Source organism: Pan troglodytes, chromosome 4 (assembly GCF_028858775.2).
Source record: "Pan troglodytes isolate AG18354 chromosome 4, NHGRI_mPanTro3-v2.0_pri, whole genome shotgun sequence".
In the NCBI taxonomy this organism is placed as follows: domain Eukaryota; kingdom Metazoa; phylum Chordata; class Mammalia; order Primates; family Hominidae; genus Pan; species Pan troglodytes.
The window spans coordinates 177,945,322-177,961,125 of NC_072402.2; the positions used below are offsets into that span (position 1 = coordinate 177,945,322).

Below are 15,804 nucleotides of genomic sequence, written 5' to 3' on the forward strand. Positions count from 1 at the left end.
CTGAGGCAGGAGAATCACTTGAACCCGGGAGGTGGAGGCTGCAGTGAGCTGAGATGGCACCACCTGCACTCCAGCCTGGGCAACAGAGTGAGACTCCATCTCAAAAAAAAAAAAAATAGTGATAAGTACATAGAGATATAGATGACAGTCACTGCCTCTAGTACAGACAAAAGCTGTTCTATGACATGGAAAGTAATTACAGTACCACATGGTTCAGCTGTGAATAGCATTTACATAGTCACAATGCCATTACTCTGGAATAGCAATCTAGCCAAAATGCCATTAAAACTGCATATACTTGGGAAGATGAGGGATTAAAAATGGGTGTGGGGGTTAGGGACACAGGGGGAAGGAAAGAGCCTAATTTTCATCTTGGATTGTGGAAACACAATAAATGCAGCTTAAAATGAAACAACCAAGAAGTAGAATAGAAGCTGCTATTTAGAGATAGGGAAGTTAATGCCTAAATAATGAAATAGAACAACAGGAAATGAAGAGACTGCTGTTCTTGGTATAATTCTTCAACATTTTGTTTTAATTTTTAAGGATTACTTTCAAAGGGTATGTTCTAAAAAGTGACAGTATTGGGCCAATGATGTACCCTTTTTATTTTGTTTGTTGTTGTTATTGTTTTGAGATGGAGTCTCGCTCTGTTGCCCAGGCTGGAGTGCAGTGGCGCGATCTCGGCTCACTGCAAGTTCCGCCTCCCGGGTTCACGCCATTCTCCTGCCTCAGCCTCTCCGAGTAGCTGGGACAACAGGCACCTGCCACCACACCCAGCTAATTTTTTGTATTTTTAGTAGAGATGGGGTTTCAACATGTTAGCCAGGATGGTCTCGATCTCCTGACCTCGTGATCCACCCGCCTCGGCCTCCCAAAGTGCTGGAATTACAGGTGTGAGCCACTGCTCCCGGCATTTTTGTTTGCTTTTAGAGACAGGGTGTCACTCTGTCCCTTAGATCGGAGTGCGGTGTTGGAATCACAGCTCACTGCACTCTCAATCTCCTGGGCTCAAGCAATCCTCCTGCCTCAGCCTCCCAAATAGCTGGGGCTACAGGCGCACGTCACCATACCTGGCTAATGTTTTGTATTTTTTTTGTAGAGACAGGGTCTCACTGAGGTAGGAGAATAGGGTCTGGAGGCAGAGAACCTAAGGTCAATTTGCTCTGACTTCCTAGAATCGCATCAAAATGAAAATCCCAACTTTCCACACCCAAGTAACAAAAGGATCAGAGGCCACTCCCTTTGCAACTTCACCCACCTTTCTGGGAGGCAGAAGAAAAATGCAAAGTACCTCTGATTGATCCCCTTCTGCAACCAATCAGACTGGTCATGGGCCTAGTCTTCAATTGCATAGGGGTATAACTTTGTAACTTAACTTCAGCCTCTGATTGGTCCCCTCCTGCAACCAATCAGACTGGTCATGGGCCTAGTCTTCAATTGCATAGGGGTATAACTTTGTAACTTAACTTCAGCCTCTGATTGGTCCCCTCCTGCAACCAATCAGACTGGTCATGGGCCTAGTCTTCAATTGCATAGGGGTATAACTTTGTAACTTAACTTCAGCCTCTGATTGGTCCCCTCCTGCAACCAATCAGACGTTTGCACAAGGTGTAACTTTGTAACTTCACTTCAGCCTAGGTTGCCTTCTGCAACCAGTCAGACTGGTCAGGGGCCACTCCTTCATTTACATAGGGTATAACCAAGTAACCAATGGGAAACCTCTAGAGGGTATTTAAACCCCGGAAAATTCTGTAACCAGGGACTCTTGAGCCGCTTACTGAAACCCACTCCCACTCTGTGGCGTGTACTTTCATTTCAATAAATCTATGCTTTCATTCAATAAATCTGTGCTTCATTCTTTCATTGCTTCATTTGTGCATTTTGTCCAATGTTTTGTTGAAAACACCAAGAAACTGGACAACTTGTAGTCAAGACCCTCCACTGGTAACATCACTATGTTGCCCAGGCTGGTCTTGAGCTCCCAGCCTGAAGCAATCCTCCAGTATTGGCCTCCTAAAGTGTTGGGCTTACAGATGTGAGTCACTGCACCCGGCTGGTGTACTGTTTTAAAAGTTTTTGCCACATTTCAACATATTCTCCTTTAAAGAGTTGTATCAGCTCCATTCCATGGGCAATCTGCTCTAACTTGGACTTCCATCCTACTTCCTGACTGTTAAGTTAGGCTCTAGCCAGGCACTAAGCATCTCTGATACAAAGGCATGACGTCTGACTGAGGGTTGCAGGGCCCCAGGGAAGAGAGGGGGCCCTTTCAGAGGCTACCGGGGTAGTGGGGAAGGTGACATTAAACTAGAGCTTAAAGAAGGAAGAGTTTTACATATGGGGAGGGAAGGGAAGGACTTTCTGGTAGGAAGTGAGAGAAAACTGTTCTGTGGTTTTGTTTGTTTTTGTTTTGAAATAGAGACAAGGTCTCACCTGTTGCCCAGGCCAGAATGCAGTGGCATGATCGTAGCTCACTGTAACCTTGAACCCCTGGGTTCAAGCAGTCCTCCCACCTCATCCTCCCCAGTAGATGGGACTGCAGGCACATGTCACGATGCCCCACTCAGTTCGTGTGTGTGTGTGTGTGTGTGTGTGTGTGTTTGGTTTTAGCTTTGTGATGGTCAGTCAGATACAGCAACAAAATTAGACACAGGAGAGACACAAGAAAAGAAAGCTGATTGAGGCTGGGTGTGGTGGCTCACGCCTGAAATCCCAGCACTTTGGGAGGCGGAGGCAGGCGGATCACCTGAGGTCAGGAGTTCAAGACCAGCCTGACCAACATGGTGAAACCTCGTCTCTACTAAAAATACAAAAATTAGCTGGGCGCAGTGGCACTCGCCTGTAATCCCAGTTACTCGGGAGGCTGAGATAAGAGAATTGCTTAAACCCAAGAGGCGGAGGTTGTAGTGAGCCGACATCACACAATTGCACTCCAGCCTGGGCAACAGAGTGAGACTCTGTGTCAGAAAAAAAGAAAGAAAGAAAGCTGATTGTGCTCACAGATGCTACAGACACAGGAGGCACGGAACATGCTGCAGGACCATGTGACTACCATGTTTTGGTCAGGACACAGAAAAGAGGGGCAAGGCAAAGTCCAGGCCACAGCCTTTATTGGGAGAGGCCACGCGGGGAGATGTGAAGAGTTTAGGACTGGCTAGTTGGGCTCCAAACTATAGTGTGGGGGTCCCTAGGTGCCCAGCCTGACCCTGGAATGATGAAGGCAGAGGAATGTTGCCTCGCGTGTGTACGGGCCTGAGGGAGGAGGCCTGGCTGTGGATGGTTAGTTTACATATCGAAGGCGTGCTCCAGATATGCTATCTCTAGAAATTGGCCAGTTAGAGGGCAGTTCTCCTTCTCCCCAGCCAGAAAGGTCTTTTTAAAGATGTCAAAACATTATACTATACAGAAAATGAAAAATACAAACAACTCAAAAGCCAACTCCAATTGGCTATAGGACACACAGGAAGGGCAGGGGCAAGCGGCCTTGGGGGACAATGGGAACCAGGGCCAGGGCCACCAGAACCCCCTCTTCCCCTCCTCTCCATCTCTTTCCAATCGTATGTTGGTTTCATTCACTCAGGCTGGCCTTCCCCTGGCTGAAGACAGGGCAGGCTCCTCCAGTGGACCGGGGGGGAAGGAGCTTCTCCCCACTCCAGCTGGAAAGAATACCCAGTGCCTGGCTCAGGGGGATGTCCCCTTGCCCCTGCAGGTCAACCCCTGTGACAAGGGCTGGACACACCCACTGGACCAGCAGGCATCAAGGGCCTAATTTGGTGGCAGGTGGGCAGTGCCTCACAAGGGAATAGCTGAGCATGGTCCCAATTGGGGCCTGAAAAGTCACATTTAGGCAGGCTGAAATTTTTGGCCAGGCATGGTGGTGAAACTGACCCAATTGTCCCAAAGATAGTTGTTTGGACAAACATAGAAATTGACCCTTTTGAACCTTACATTTGTTTTATCTGAGTTCCTTCCTTGGGAAACACCTTCAGGCCTCTCAAAAAAAAGTATCCAAGAACTGAAACTCACCAGATCATGACATCCAGACAACGAGACTCCAGGCCCCTCATCCATCAGGATTGCTCCCTTACCCTCTCAAGTTCCTGTTTTCCTACACATTGTTATATTTCATCCCAGTTCCTATTTTCTTGAACATTGTTACATTTCTTCCTAATATACAGACCCCTAGTTTTAGTAGGTCAGAGATGGAGTTGAGAGTGAGCGCCCATCTCTCTGGCTGCAGCGCCCGATTAAAGCTTTCTTCCTTGGCAATACTCGTCCCAGTCATTGGCTCTCTGTGCGGTGAGCAGTGGGTCCCAGAGCGAACCGCTGGTGTTCTGCTAACAGTGGCTCACACCTGTAATCTCAGCACTTTGGGAGACTGATGTGGGAGGATTGCTTGAGCCCAGCAGTTTGAGCCTGCAGCAAGCTATCGAGAGGTGACAGCGTGCTGACAGCCCTCGCAGCCCTCGCTCGCTCTCGGCGCCTCCTCGGCCTTGGTGCCCACTCTGGCTGTGCTTGAGGAGCCCTTCAGCCCGCCGCTGCACTGTGGGAGCCCCTCTCTGGGCCGGCCGAGGCTGGAGCCAGCTCCCTCAGCTTGCGGGGAGGTGTGGAGGGAGAGGCGCGGACAGGAACCAGGGCTGCATGCGGCACTTGCGGACCAGCAGAAGTTCTGGGTGGGCGTGGGCTGGGTGGGCCCTGCACTTGGAGCCGGCCGGCGCCACCGGCCCCGGGCAGTGAGGGGCTTAGCACCCGGGCCAGCAGCTGCGAAGGGTGCACCGGGTCTCCCAGCAGTGCCGGCCTGCCGGTGCTGCACTCGAATTCTCGCCGGGCCTCAGCTGCCTCCCCGCGGGGCAGGACTCGGGACCTGCAGCCCGCCGTGCCTAAGCACACCCCACCCCCACTCCCGTGGGCTCCTGCGCGGCCCAAGCCTCCCTGACGAGTGCCACCCCGTGCTCTGTGGGGCGCGGTCCCATCAACCGCCCAGAGCTGAGGCGTGCGGGCACACAGCGTGGGACTGGCCGGCAGCTCCACCTGAGGCCCCTGTGCAAGATCCACTAGGTCTGCAGCTTCACTCCCGAGCCAGCGAGACCACGAACCATCAGAAGGAACAAACTCCGGACACACTGCTTTTAAGAACCGTAACACTCACCTCGAGGGCCACCAGCTTCCTTCTTGAAGTCAGTGAGACCAAGAACCCACCAATTCCAGACACACGATGATTACTGCACTCCAGGCCTGGGCGACACAGCAAGATCCCATCTCGACAACAACAAAAATGTTCATTAGTTTGAGCATTCAGCGATTTGTGAATCAGGCAGCACCAGACCATAAGCGGTTCAGCACTCCACCTGGGGGCTCAGGGGAAAACTTTATTAAGGTGTTGGCCAAAACAAGACAAAGAAGATATTTGAGCTGGGTGCCGTGGCTCATGCCTGTAAATTCCAGCACTTTGGGAGGCCGAGGCGGGCGGATCACAAGGTCAGGAGATCGAGACCGTCCTGGCTGACACGGTGAAACCCCATCTCTACTAAAAATACAAAAAATCAGCTGGGTGTGGTGGTGGGCACCTGTAGTCCCAGCTACTCGGGAGGCTGAGGCAGGAGAATGGCGTGAACCCGGGAGGCGGAGCTTGCAGTGAGCCGAGATCGTGCCACCTCACTCCAGCCTGGGCGACAGAGTGAGACTCTGTCTCAAAACAACAACAACAACAACAACAGAAGAAGATATTTGATTGGTCAAACTGGAAAGTCCCCAGTGAGAGTTGCGGTGGTGGCTCCTGACGGGTTAAGCTTTGGCTTTGCTCTCCCAGGCTGTGACCGTTCACCCTGAGCTTCTGAGGTAGGTTTCCATTTGCTCACATGAGAACTCAAGGTTCCAGAGCATCTCACCCTAAACAGCCTCCCAGTTAGCCATGTTTTAACCACGTGTGTACTAGAATCTAAGCCCTACCAGCACCTATTCTTGGCCTCCACTAGAATATAAGCTCCATAGGGCAGAGCGTCTGGATTGGTCACTGCTGTACTCAGAGTGCCTAGAACAGCACCTGGTGTATGGGAGGTGATCACAACACTCAGATCATGTGGCTACCATGGTGGGAAGGACAGACTGTTCTCCAAAGAAACAGGAATGACACAGATGTAGTGCTGGGTGTCATGGAGGAAAGGAGGCACTCTAGGTGGTGTCTCCTGTGGCTGGGGTCCTGAGCTGTAGGGCCATGATGGGACTTCAAGTCCCAACCCCCCACTGGGAAGCTCTTTCCCCTTTCTCCACCCTGCTCTGGACAGAAGCTAGTAGGGCCCTGGGGAAGACATGTGGTCAGTAAAGAGAAGCATGCTCTGCCTATGGGAGGCCAAGGCGGCCCCCAGCAGGAGTCGGTGGTGAAGCACAAGGACTTCCAGCTCCATGCTGTGTCTCAGGCCTTCCTCTCTCATGGGTGGGGAACCAGTGCTTGTGACCTGATTGGGGAAGAGATCATAGCAGGGAGACAACATTCCCTTAGGACTCAGAGCGGCCAAGACGGAGAATCCTGAGGTGAGGCGGGCGAGCCCTGAGCACCTGGGGGAGCAGACGCCACTTGGGGCTGCAGAGCGTGGGTGGCACCCAAAGCAGACGAGTGACATTGTTCTCCGCCCTCTGTCCCTCATGCTCCTGGCAGTGAGCTGGGTTTTCACCTCTGCTCCTTGGATGAGGGGCGGAGGGGATCAGTCCTCCCGCACCCATCCTCACAAGGTCAGTCCCTTGGGGACGTGGCTTTTGTCCCTTATTCGCAGAGATGTCCCACACACGCACTGCTGCCCACCCAGGCTGGAGAGAGGCCGTGGGGCTCAGCCATCTGTTCCCCAGACTCATAGGGCCTCAGGATCAGACCTTCAGAGGAAGGAATTGCTCCGAATGTAAACAGCTCCCAGGACAGTGATTCTCAGAGGGATCCTAAGCTCGCCAGCAGAGAACGGCACCTGAGTGGTGCCCAGGCCTCAACAGCACCCGAGTGCCAAGGGAGCTTCTGGAAGTCCCAGGTTCCTGGGCCTGGGAATGTGCATCCCCAGCCACCCCCTCCTGCTTTGGGAGAGTGGGATCACGTTTTTCCAGGCCCCGCTGCATGGGGAGCCACAGCCACACTCCGGGAGCCACATAGCTCCCGCTGCCCCCTCGGTGGTTCACCAAGCTCCTGGGCTCCCCAGGCCAGGTGCGGGCTGGGGGCCTGCTCAGCCCCGGAGGCTGGCATATCCTGAGAGCGGCCTCTTCCCAGGAGCCCAACCATGAGTGCCTGTGGAAATGAAGGACGCTCCAGGTGAGGCTAGGTCTCCTGAAGGAGGGAGAGTGTGGTCAGCTGAATGATGGCCCCAAAGACATCCAGTCCTAATCCCTGCAGCACACAACCGTTGCCTTATGTGGCATGAAGGAGCTCTGCAGGTGTGATTAAGGTAAGGATTCTTTTTTTTTGAGACGGAGTCTTGCTCTGTCGCCCAGGCTGGGATGCAGTGGTGCAATCTTGGCTCACTGCAAGCTCCTCCTCCCAAGTTCAAGCAATTGTTCTGCCTCAGCCTCCCAAGTAGCTGGGACTACAGGTGCACACCACCATGCCCAGCTAATATTTGTATTTTTAGTAGAGACAGGGTTTCACCATGTTAGCCAGGAAGGTCTTGATCTCCTGACCTCATGATCCACCTGCCTCGGCCTCCCAAAGTGCTGGGTTTATAAGGCATGAGCCACCGCACCTGGCCTTGAGATGGAGTTTTGCTCTTGTCACCCAGGCTGGAGTTCAGTGGCGTGATCTCGGCTCACTGCAACCTCCACCTCCTGGGTTCAAGTGATTCTCCTGCCTCAGCCTCCCAAGTAGCTGGGATTACAGGCACCTGCCAGCACACCCGGCTAATTTTTTGTATTTTTAGTAGAGACCAGGTTTCATCATGTTGGCTAGGCTGGTCTCGAACTCCTGACCTCAGGTGATCCACCCGACTTGGCCTCCCAAAGTGCTGGGATTACAGGCATGAGCCACCATGCCCAGCCAGGATTTTCTTTTTTCTTTTTGAGACGGAGTCTCGCTCTGTCGCCCAGGCTGGAGTGCAGTGGCATGATCTCAGCTCACTGCAAGCTCCGCCTCCCAGGTTCATGCCATTCTCCTGCCTCAGCCTCCCAAGTAGCTGGGACTACAAGCACCCACCACCACGCCCTGCTAAATTTTTTTTTTTGTATTTTTAGTAGAGGTGGGGTTTCACCTTGTTAGCCAGGATGGTCTCAATCTCCTGACCTCGTGATCCACCCGCCTCAGCCTCCCAAAGTGCTGGGATTACAGGCCCTGGCCAGGATTTTTTTTGAGATGGAGTCTCACTTCCTTGCCCAGGATGGAGTGCACTAGCACAATCTCGGCTCACTGCAAACTCTGCCTCTTGGGTTCAAGGGATTGTCCTGCTTCAGCCTCCCGAGTAACTGGGATTACAGGCATGCACCACGACTGGCTAATTTTTGTATTTTTTAGTAGAGAGGGGGGTTTCACCATGTTGGCCAGGCTGATCTCAAACTTCTGGCCTCAAGTGATCCACCCATCTCGGCCTCCCAAAATGCTGGGATTACAGGTGTGAGCCACTGCACCTGGCGAAGCTAAGGATCTTGGGATGGAAAGGTTGGCCTGGGTTAGCCAGGTGGGCCCTAAATGTAATCACAAGTGTCCTTACAAGAGAGAGGAAAAGGGACTACACACAGAAGAGAAGGTGGAAGAGAGATTACACACAGACGAGAATGCGATGTGACCAGGGAGGCAGAGACTGGAGGATGTGGCCACAAGCCAAGGAATGCTGGCAGCCCTTAGGAGCTGGCAGAGGCCAGGAGCAGCTTCTCCTCTGGAGCCTCCAGAGGGAACCAGCCCTGCTGACACCTTGACTTTACCCCGTACAACTGACTTTAGACTTGTGGCCTCCAGAACTGTAGAGAATAAACTTGTGTTAGCCACCAGGTTTGTGGTAACTTGTTGCATCAGCCATGGGGCATCTCATCCTGGAAGCTGCAGCCTGGTGGACAGGTCTAGCAGGGTCTGTGGGAGTCATCTGGGGTTCCAGTGCAAAGTCAGCAGCCCTGAAAGCTGCTCTTCTCTCTCTGCATGGGTTGCAGCCGTGTCTGCTCAGTGTGGTTTCAGTTCTCTGACAAGCCAGGGCTTCCCAGCCTGCCCCAGAGCAGGCCTTGCGTGCTGATACAGCTGGGACCCCCTCTGCAGCCCAGGCCAGCCTGAGGGATTACTGAGAAGTCCAGGTGAGCTGGAGATGTGAGGTGGGGCTCACAGCTGGTGCCCAGCTTCCTCCAGCTCCAGCTCCTCCCACCCAGGCCCATCCTGCCGCTGCATCTTTCAGGGTCTCCACATCTGTCCCTAGACAGACCCTGTCCTTTCTGCAGCAGAGGGGGTAGAAATGGACCCTCATCGTGGGGTGGTCAGCCCTAGCACAGCCTGGGCAGGATGCTGGGCACCTGGTGTGAGGACCAGGCCTGCCTCCCCTTATCCTTGTGGGCTCTGGAGGGCAAGGTCAGAACTGGGTCTAACCCAGGTCCCATGCCCCCCACCTCACAGGGGTGAGCACAGGTCTGAGGTTTGTTGAACGAACGGCTCCTGCAGCCCCTGAGAAAGCTGGCTTCCTCTGGAAAGTATCAGGGCCGTCTTCCCAGTCCCCCTCCTGTCTCCGGCCCACCCCCAGCTACAAATCCCAGCATTAGGTGGGAGGTGGAGGCTCTGGGATCTTGACTCTGGAAGACTCCCTGGCCCTTCCCAGCACCTGTCTTCTGGGCCTCAGCTCCCATCAACAACGTGGTCTTGGCTCAGGCCCCTGACTCTCCCTGCCCCCGCCCCACGCACCTCCGAGGCCACCCTCTGTCCACCCTGCCTCCACCTGGAGCCCCCCTGTGGCCTCCTGCTGCTGCACTCCATCAAGACATCACGCTCCGGCCTCAGACTGCTGGGCTCTGAGCCTCGCTGGACTCTTCTTGGAGGGGATGGAAACCCGGTGAAGATGGGATCTGAGATAAAGGACCATATGTGTAGATGCCGGGCATCCCTGGCCAGGGTCCCGTCCCCGACCCCAGGCCTGTGCCTCCCCCACTCCCCAACCTCCCCCAGTCAGCTGCAGTTCGTGTCGCCTTCACTCTCACAGGCTCCAGCACCTCTGACTTCCACACACCCAGCTCAATAAACCCAAAGTAAACATTCCCTCCAAAAGTCCCTGAATGGTGTCTGTCATCCTGTGTTGAACTCGTGCCCATCTCAGCAGCAGGAATTTTGGCAGGGAAAGGAATGCTATGGGTCAGCCTTCAGGCCTTGGCCCCAGGCCTGTTGCAGGGCACAGAAGGGGCCATCTCGCTGGAACCCCATCTACTGAGAGAGGGACAGGAACGAGCCCTAAGGGAGCCACCATAAGAGGGAGTGGATACTCACCAAAGATGCCCATATCTGCTGCGTCTCCTGCAGGTGCCCCTGGTGAGAGGTGAAGCCAGCTGGACTTCCTGGGTCCAGTGGGGACTTGGAGAACTTTTCTGTCTTACAAGAGGATTGTAAAGTGCACCAATCAGCACTCTGTAGCTAGGATTGTAAAATGCACCAATCAGCGCTCTGTGGCTAGCCAGAGGTTTGTAAAATGTGCCAATCAGTGCTCTGTAAAAATGCACCAATCAGTGCTTTGTGGCTAGCTGGAGGTTTGTAAAATGGACCAATCAGCAGTCTGTAAAATGGACCAATCAGTGCTCTGTAAAATGGACCAATCAGCAGGATGTGGGCAAGGACAAATAAAGGAATAAAAAAAGCTGGCCACCCACCCCACCCCTGGCCAGTAGTAGCAACTCCCTAGGGTCCTGTTCCACGCTGTGGAAGTTTTGTTGATTCCCTCTTCACAGTAAATCTTGCTGTTGCTCACTCTTTGGGTCTGTACCACCTTTGAGAGCTGTTAACACTCACCGTGAAGGGCTGCGGCTTCATTCTTGAAGTCAACGAGACCAGGAACCCACCGGAAGGAAGAAACTCCGGACACACCACCTTTAAGAGCTGTAACACTCACTGCGAAGGTCCGCAGCTTCATTCTTGAAGTCAGCGAGACTACAAACCCACCGGAAGGGACAAACTCCAGACACACTAGGTGCATCCCACCTCCCTGCTACTGACAGGATGCTCGCCCTGGCACTGGTGCTCCTGGCCACTGAGGGTGACGTGTGGTCCTCTCCGCCTTATGTAGCCTGCTGGCCGGCATCTGCCTCAGCCCCAGCATGATGGCCTCGGCCCTTTGTAGGGACCAGACTGATTCCTGCCAGGAAACCCCTTTCACCTTCCCCACCCAGAAATGACAGGGACAGGCACCAGGGGAGTGAAGATACATCTGCCACATAAGACCCTGGAGAACCATGTGTCAGCCTCTGTAACCTCAGTTTCCTCATCTGCAAAATGACCTGCCTGGGCTTGGGGGAGGCTAAAAGGCCCTGTCCAAACGTGAGCTGGCCCACAGTCCTTCAGGCAGTTGCGGCACGTGGCTGAGTTAAGAGAAGGTGCCTTGGATTGGGCTGTGTCCCCAGTTCAGTAGCTCCAGGCTGGACTTGTACATGCTAACCAGATGGCCACCTGGTAACTCTCAGCGAGGTTCACCCCCTCCAGGAAAGCCACCAGCACAGGGGACTCTGGGGCCTGTGGCTTGGGGCTCCGGGGTCGGGGGAGACCTGTCCAAAAGTGGCTCAGCCTAGGAGCTGCAGGTCTGGCAGGCACAGCACCTTCCCCCACAGCTACTGGCACCCTCTCACCAGACAACACCCGTTGAGAGCCCTGTGGCTGCGGACAGGCCTGCTGAAAGACGCCATTATGCAGAGTCCTCTCTGCCTTGCCTCTTTTCCCGGGCAGGGTGGCGGTGCAGCATTTTCCGTGGCTGCCCAATACTCGGCTCAAGCTTCTGCATTCTGAGCTTCAGGCCTAACGCGCTTCCAAGGTTCCCAAACCTGTCCCTCAGCCACGTGTGGGCGCGGCGTGGTTGCTCCCAGGTATGCCTGCCTGACCCTGTCCAGAAAACGAGTGGTCTGGCGCTCAGCCAGGCTTCCATTCTGTGTACGGGGAGCAGAAGAGGGGCTCACGGCAGCCCCCAAACACTGGGCACTTGGTCAGAAACAAAGGGGAGACCCTACACCCCACAAAGCGTAAATCTGTAAAAGAAGTTTGAGGCCGGGCGCCGTGGCACACGTCTGTAATCTCAACACTTTGGGAGGCCAAGGCGGGTGAATCCTTTGAGGCTAGGAGTCCAAGACCAGCCTGGCCAATATGGCGAAACCCCGTCTCTACTAAAAATATGAAATTAGCTGGGCGTAGTGGAGTGCATCTGTATTCCCAGCTACTCGGGAGGCTGAGGTGGGAGGATGGTTTGAGCCTGTGAGGCAGAGGTTGCAGTGAGCTGAGATTGTGCCACTGCACTCCAGCCTGGGTGACAAGAGCAAGATTCTGTCTCAAAAATAAAATTTTAAAAGTTCTGCAATTCTGCATAAAGATAAATGCTATTTGTTCCTGGGGGCTGGGGTCACCAGGGAGGCTTCCTGGAGGAGGAGGCAGGGCTGAGGAATGGATGGCAGCAGAGAGTATTTGTGGGTGAGGCTATGGTGCTGCTGGAGAGGCAGGGTGTGGCAGCTTGGGCTGGGGCCAGCAGTGAGCTTGGAATTCCCCAGGGCTTTCCAGAAGCCAGAAGGCCAGGGCGGAGTGAGTTGTCCAAGAGCTTGTCTTGTCCTCTTGCCCTGGCCACAGCCGGGAAGCCCTGGGCAGGCGCCCGTGGATAGCTGGCACGCTCAGCCTTTGGTGGAGAACTGAGGTGAGCTGGAAGGACTAATGGGAGGGAGGAGAGGTGTACTGGGGCCCCGGGGCGAGGCCCTGCTTTGCACTCAAGATAAGAATCCAGGGCTCTAAGGGGAGGTGGTGAGGGAGGGAGCCGCCCATCCCGCCGTATTCAAGGAGAAAGACACATCTGGGGTCAAATTAGAGAGCTGGTGGGGACTGTTTTCTGGTGCTGAGTCAGCTCCAGGTCCCCTCTTCCCCACTGGTCCAGAAAGTCTGAAGCAGGAAGGTGGAAAAACATTTCGTGCTCAGGGAGGAAACGTCTTCACCCCGGTTTACAGGTGAGGAAATGGGCTCAGAGGGTGGCTAAAGCCCCCCAAGGGCCAGGCAGGCAGGGCAGGTCGGGGTGCCCAGGGTTGCTGCCGCCGATTCTGGCCTGGGTGGAGGAGGGGCTGACGGCCTGTGCTGGGACAGGGACAATTGTGATTATTAGCCTGGAGGAAGGGGGGCTTGAAAGTCAGGAAGGCCACGGGAGTCGGGACAGAGAAGCTGCCATGGCTTAAAAGTGTCCCCTAGAGCTCCTGCACTGGCAGCCTAGTCCCCAGTGCAATAGCACGGAGAGGTGGGACCTTTAAGAGGTGATGAGGTCACAAGGGCTGGGCCCTCCCGAGCCCATCAATGCCATCATCGTGGGAGTGGGTTTGTTATCAAAGCGAGTTCGGTCCCTTCTTGGTCTGTCTCTGGAGCACACACACCCCGTCCTTCCACTTACTGCCACAGGATGACACGTCAGCAGGGCCCTCACCAGATGCTGGCCCACTGATCTCAGACTTCCCGGCCTCCTGCGCTGCCGGCCTAATACACTTCTCTTCGTTGTAAATTACTCAGTCTGTGATATTCTGTGATAGCAACAGAAAACTGACGAAGACGCAGGCCGAGGTGAGCTCAGATGGGAATGGGGCCTGGTGTGAGTCAGGATGTGGACTGGCCCAGGGCACAGAGGTCAGGAGCAGGACATTGGGGCCAGAGCTCAGGGTTACCTGGACTCTGTCAGAGGCCTCTGGTTGGATCCAGCCTCGCCACCCTGGTGTTTGAGGCCCTCTGCACTCCCGTCCAGCCCCGGGCAGCCAGGTTGGTCTCTTTCATCTCCTGTGCACACACTTCAGTCTCATCTCTCACCCTTGACCCTGCCCAAAATAGTCTGTACTTACGAAGAGTCTGCCCCTCTTTCCAGCTTTATCTCAGGAAGGACCTTCAGGAAGCTTTTCCCAACCACTTCAGCCCCAGGGTCCTGAGATTTCTCTGGATTCCAGAACGCGCTGGCTGGTCACTCAACACCAGAGTGAATACATGTGTCTGTCTGGTCCCGCCGTCCTCACTGCAGGAAGCTGATAGTTGTGGGGAGAGATGGACAATAACCAGGGCGATGAGCAGATGAATCGCTGCAGCGCGGGTCCCTGGTGGGGGAATGGTGCTGAGAACGGGAATGACGCGCAAGGCCTCCCTGAGGTGGGGAGGTAGGGAAGGAGCCCACTACAGAGATCTGGGGGCACACGGGAAGTCCTGGGGCTGAAAAGAGCCGGCCTGGCTGGAGGCAGAAGGCCACGGGGGAGGCTGGTGCTGGTGCCACGGGGAGACACCCAGGCAGAGCTGGAGAGGTTGTGGCAGCAACACCGTCCTGGTGACAAGCCACCAGAGATGCCCACACGGAAGCATGTGGGAATGATTTGCATTTTGGGACAGTCCCTCTGACTGCGGTGCTGGAGTAGATTGTAGAGGTCAGTGCTGGATCGTGGGACAGCCCTTTGTGTCGTCTGATTCAAGGTGATGTTCTTGGACCAGGGTGGTGGCAGTGGGAATGAAGAGAAGTGGATGGATTTGGGGTGCAGAATCAATGAGGCTTGGGGATAAGGGGTACCGCTCAGGATTCTGGCAGAAGCGAGCAGGTGTGGTGTGCAGTTCCCTGGGTTGGGGGGCGGGGGGCCTCAGCAGCAACCTGGGCTGCGGGAAGAAGGTCATGAGTGCTACCGGGGACTGCAAGCCAGTGAAGGACTGCGTGGAGGCATCAGGTGGACAAGTTGTCACAAAGGCCAGGCAACTCTGAGGAAGGCCCTGGGCAGACAACACAAACCATGGAGTCAGAGGAGCTGAGCCCAAATCCACTCCGTCCATATCACGGCCATCTGGGCACTGTCAGTGCTACCCCACTTCCCAGAGAGATGTCATCTGCACTCAGGACTCCAGCCTTCACAGGTGTGACCCCAGCTCCCACTCCTGCACCTCCTGCAAGACCCTGCCCTCCCCTAGCTTCAGGCACATGCCCAGCTCCTCCCCAACACTGCACCTGGTAACCTCAGGCTCCCTCCAACTCTGGAGACTCCAGTGGAACTCAGATACCCCCCTCCCCACCGCCCCTGGCTTTCTCCTGCTCCTCCTCCTTCTGCATCCTCTACCATGGGTGATGTCATTGCTGCCCACTCATAACAGCGAGCATCTTAGTTGGTACTCTAGACCAGGGCTTTGCACACTCTAGACCAGGGCTTTGCACACACTAGACCAGGGCTTTGCACACTCTAGACCAGGGCTTTGCACACTCTAGACCAGGGCTTTGCACACCGTAGACCAGGGCTTTTGCACACTCTAGACCAGGGCTTTGCACACACTAGACCAGGGCTTTGCACACTCTAGACCAGGGCTTTTGCACACCGTAGACCAGGGCTTTTGCACACTCTAGACCAGGGCTTTGCACACCGTAGACCAGGGCTTTTGCACACTCTAGACCAGGGCTTTGCACACCGTAGACCAGGGCTTTTGCACACTCTAGACCAGGGCTTTGCACATCGTAGACCAGGGCTTTTGCAAACTCTAGACCAGGGCTTTGCACACTCTAGACCAGGGCTTTGCACACCGTAGACCAGGGCTTTGCACACTCTAGACCAGGGCTTTGCACACACTAGACCAGGGCTTTGCACACTCTAGACCAGGGCTTTTGCACACTTCAAGGCATGCGTAAATCACCTGGAGGTCTT

At 54.7% G+C, this 15,804-nt stretch overlaps 1 long non-coding RNA gene across 2 annotated transcripts in view; it reads right to left on the bottom strand.

Moving 5' to 3' along the window:
• Positions 1-1,459: 1,459 nt before the first annotated feature.
• LOC129144056 (uncharacterized) overlaps positions 1,460-15,804 on the bottom strand; it is a 37,839-nt gene continuing 23,494 nt past the window's right edge. The window contains exons 2-3 of one of the 2 annotated variants that reach the window (XR_008548173.2): positions 10,421-14,163; positions 1,460-5,262 (exon numbers count right to left, since the gene is read on the bottom strand). This is a non-coding gene — a long non-coding RNA (uncharacterized LOC129144056). Of the gene's footprint in view, positions 5,263-8,302; positions 10,006-10,420; positions 14,164-15,804 lie in introns of those variants that run through there. The other variant, XR_010157446.1, reaches the window with a different exon arrangement.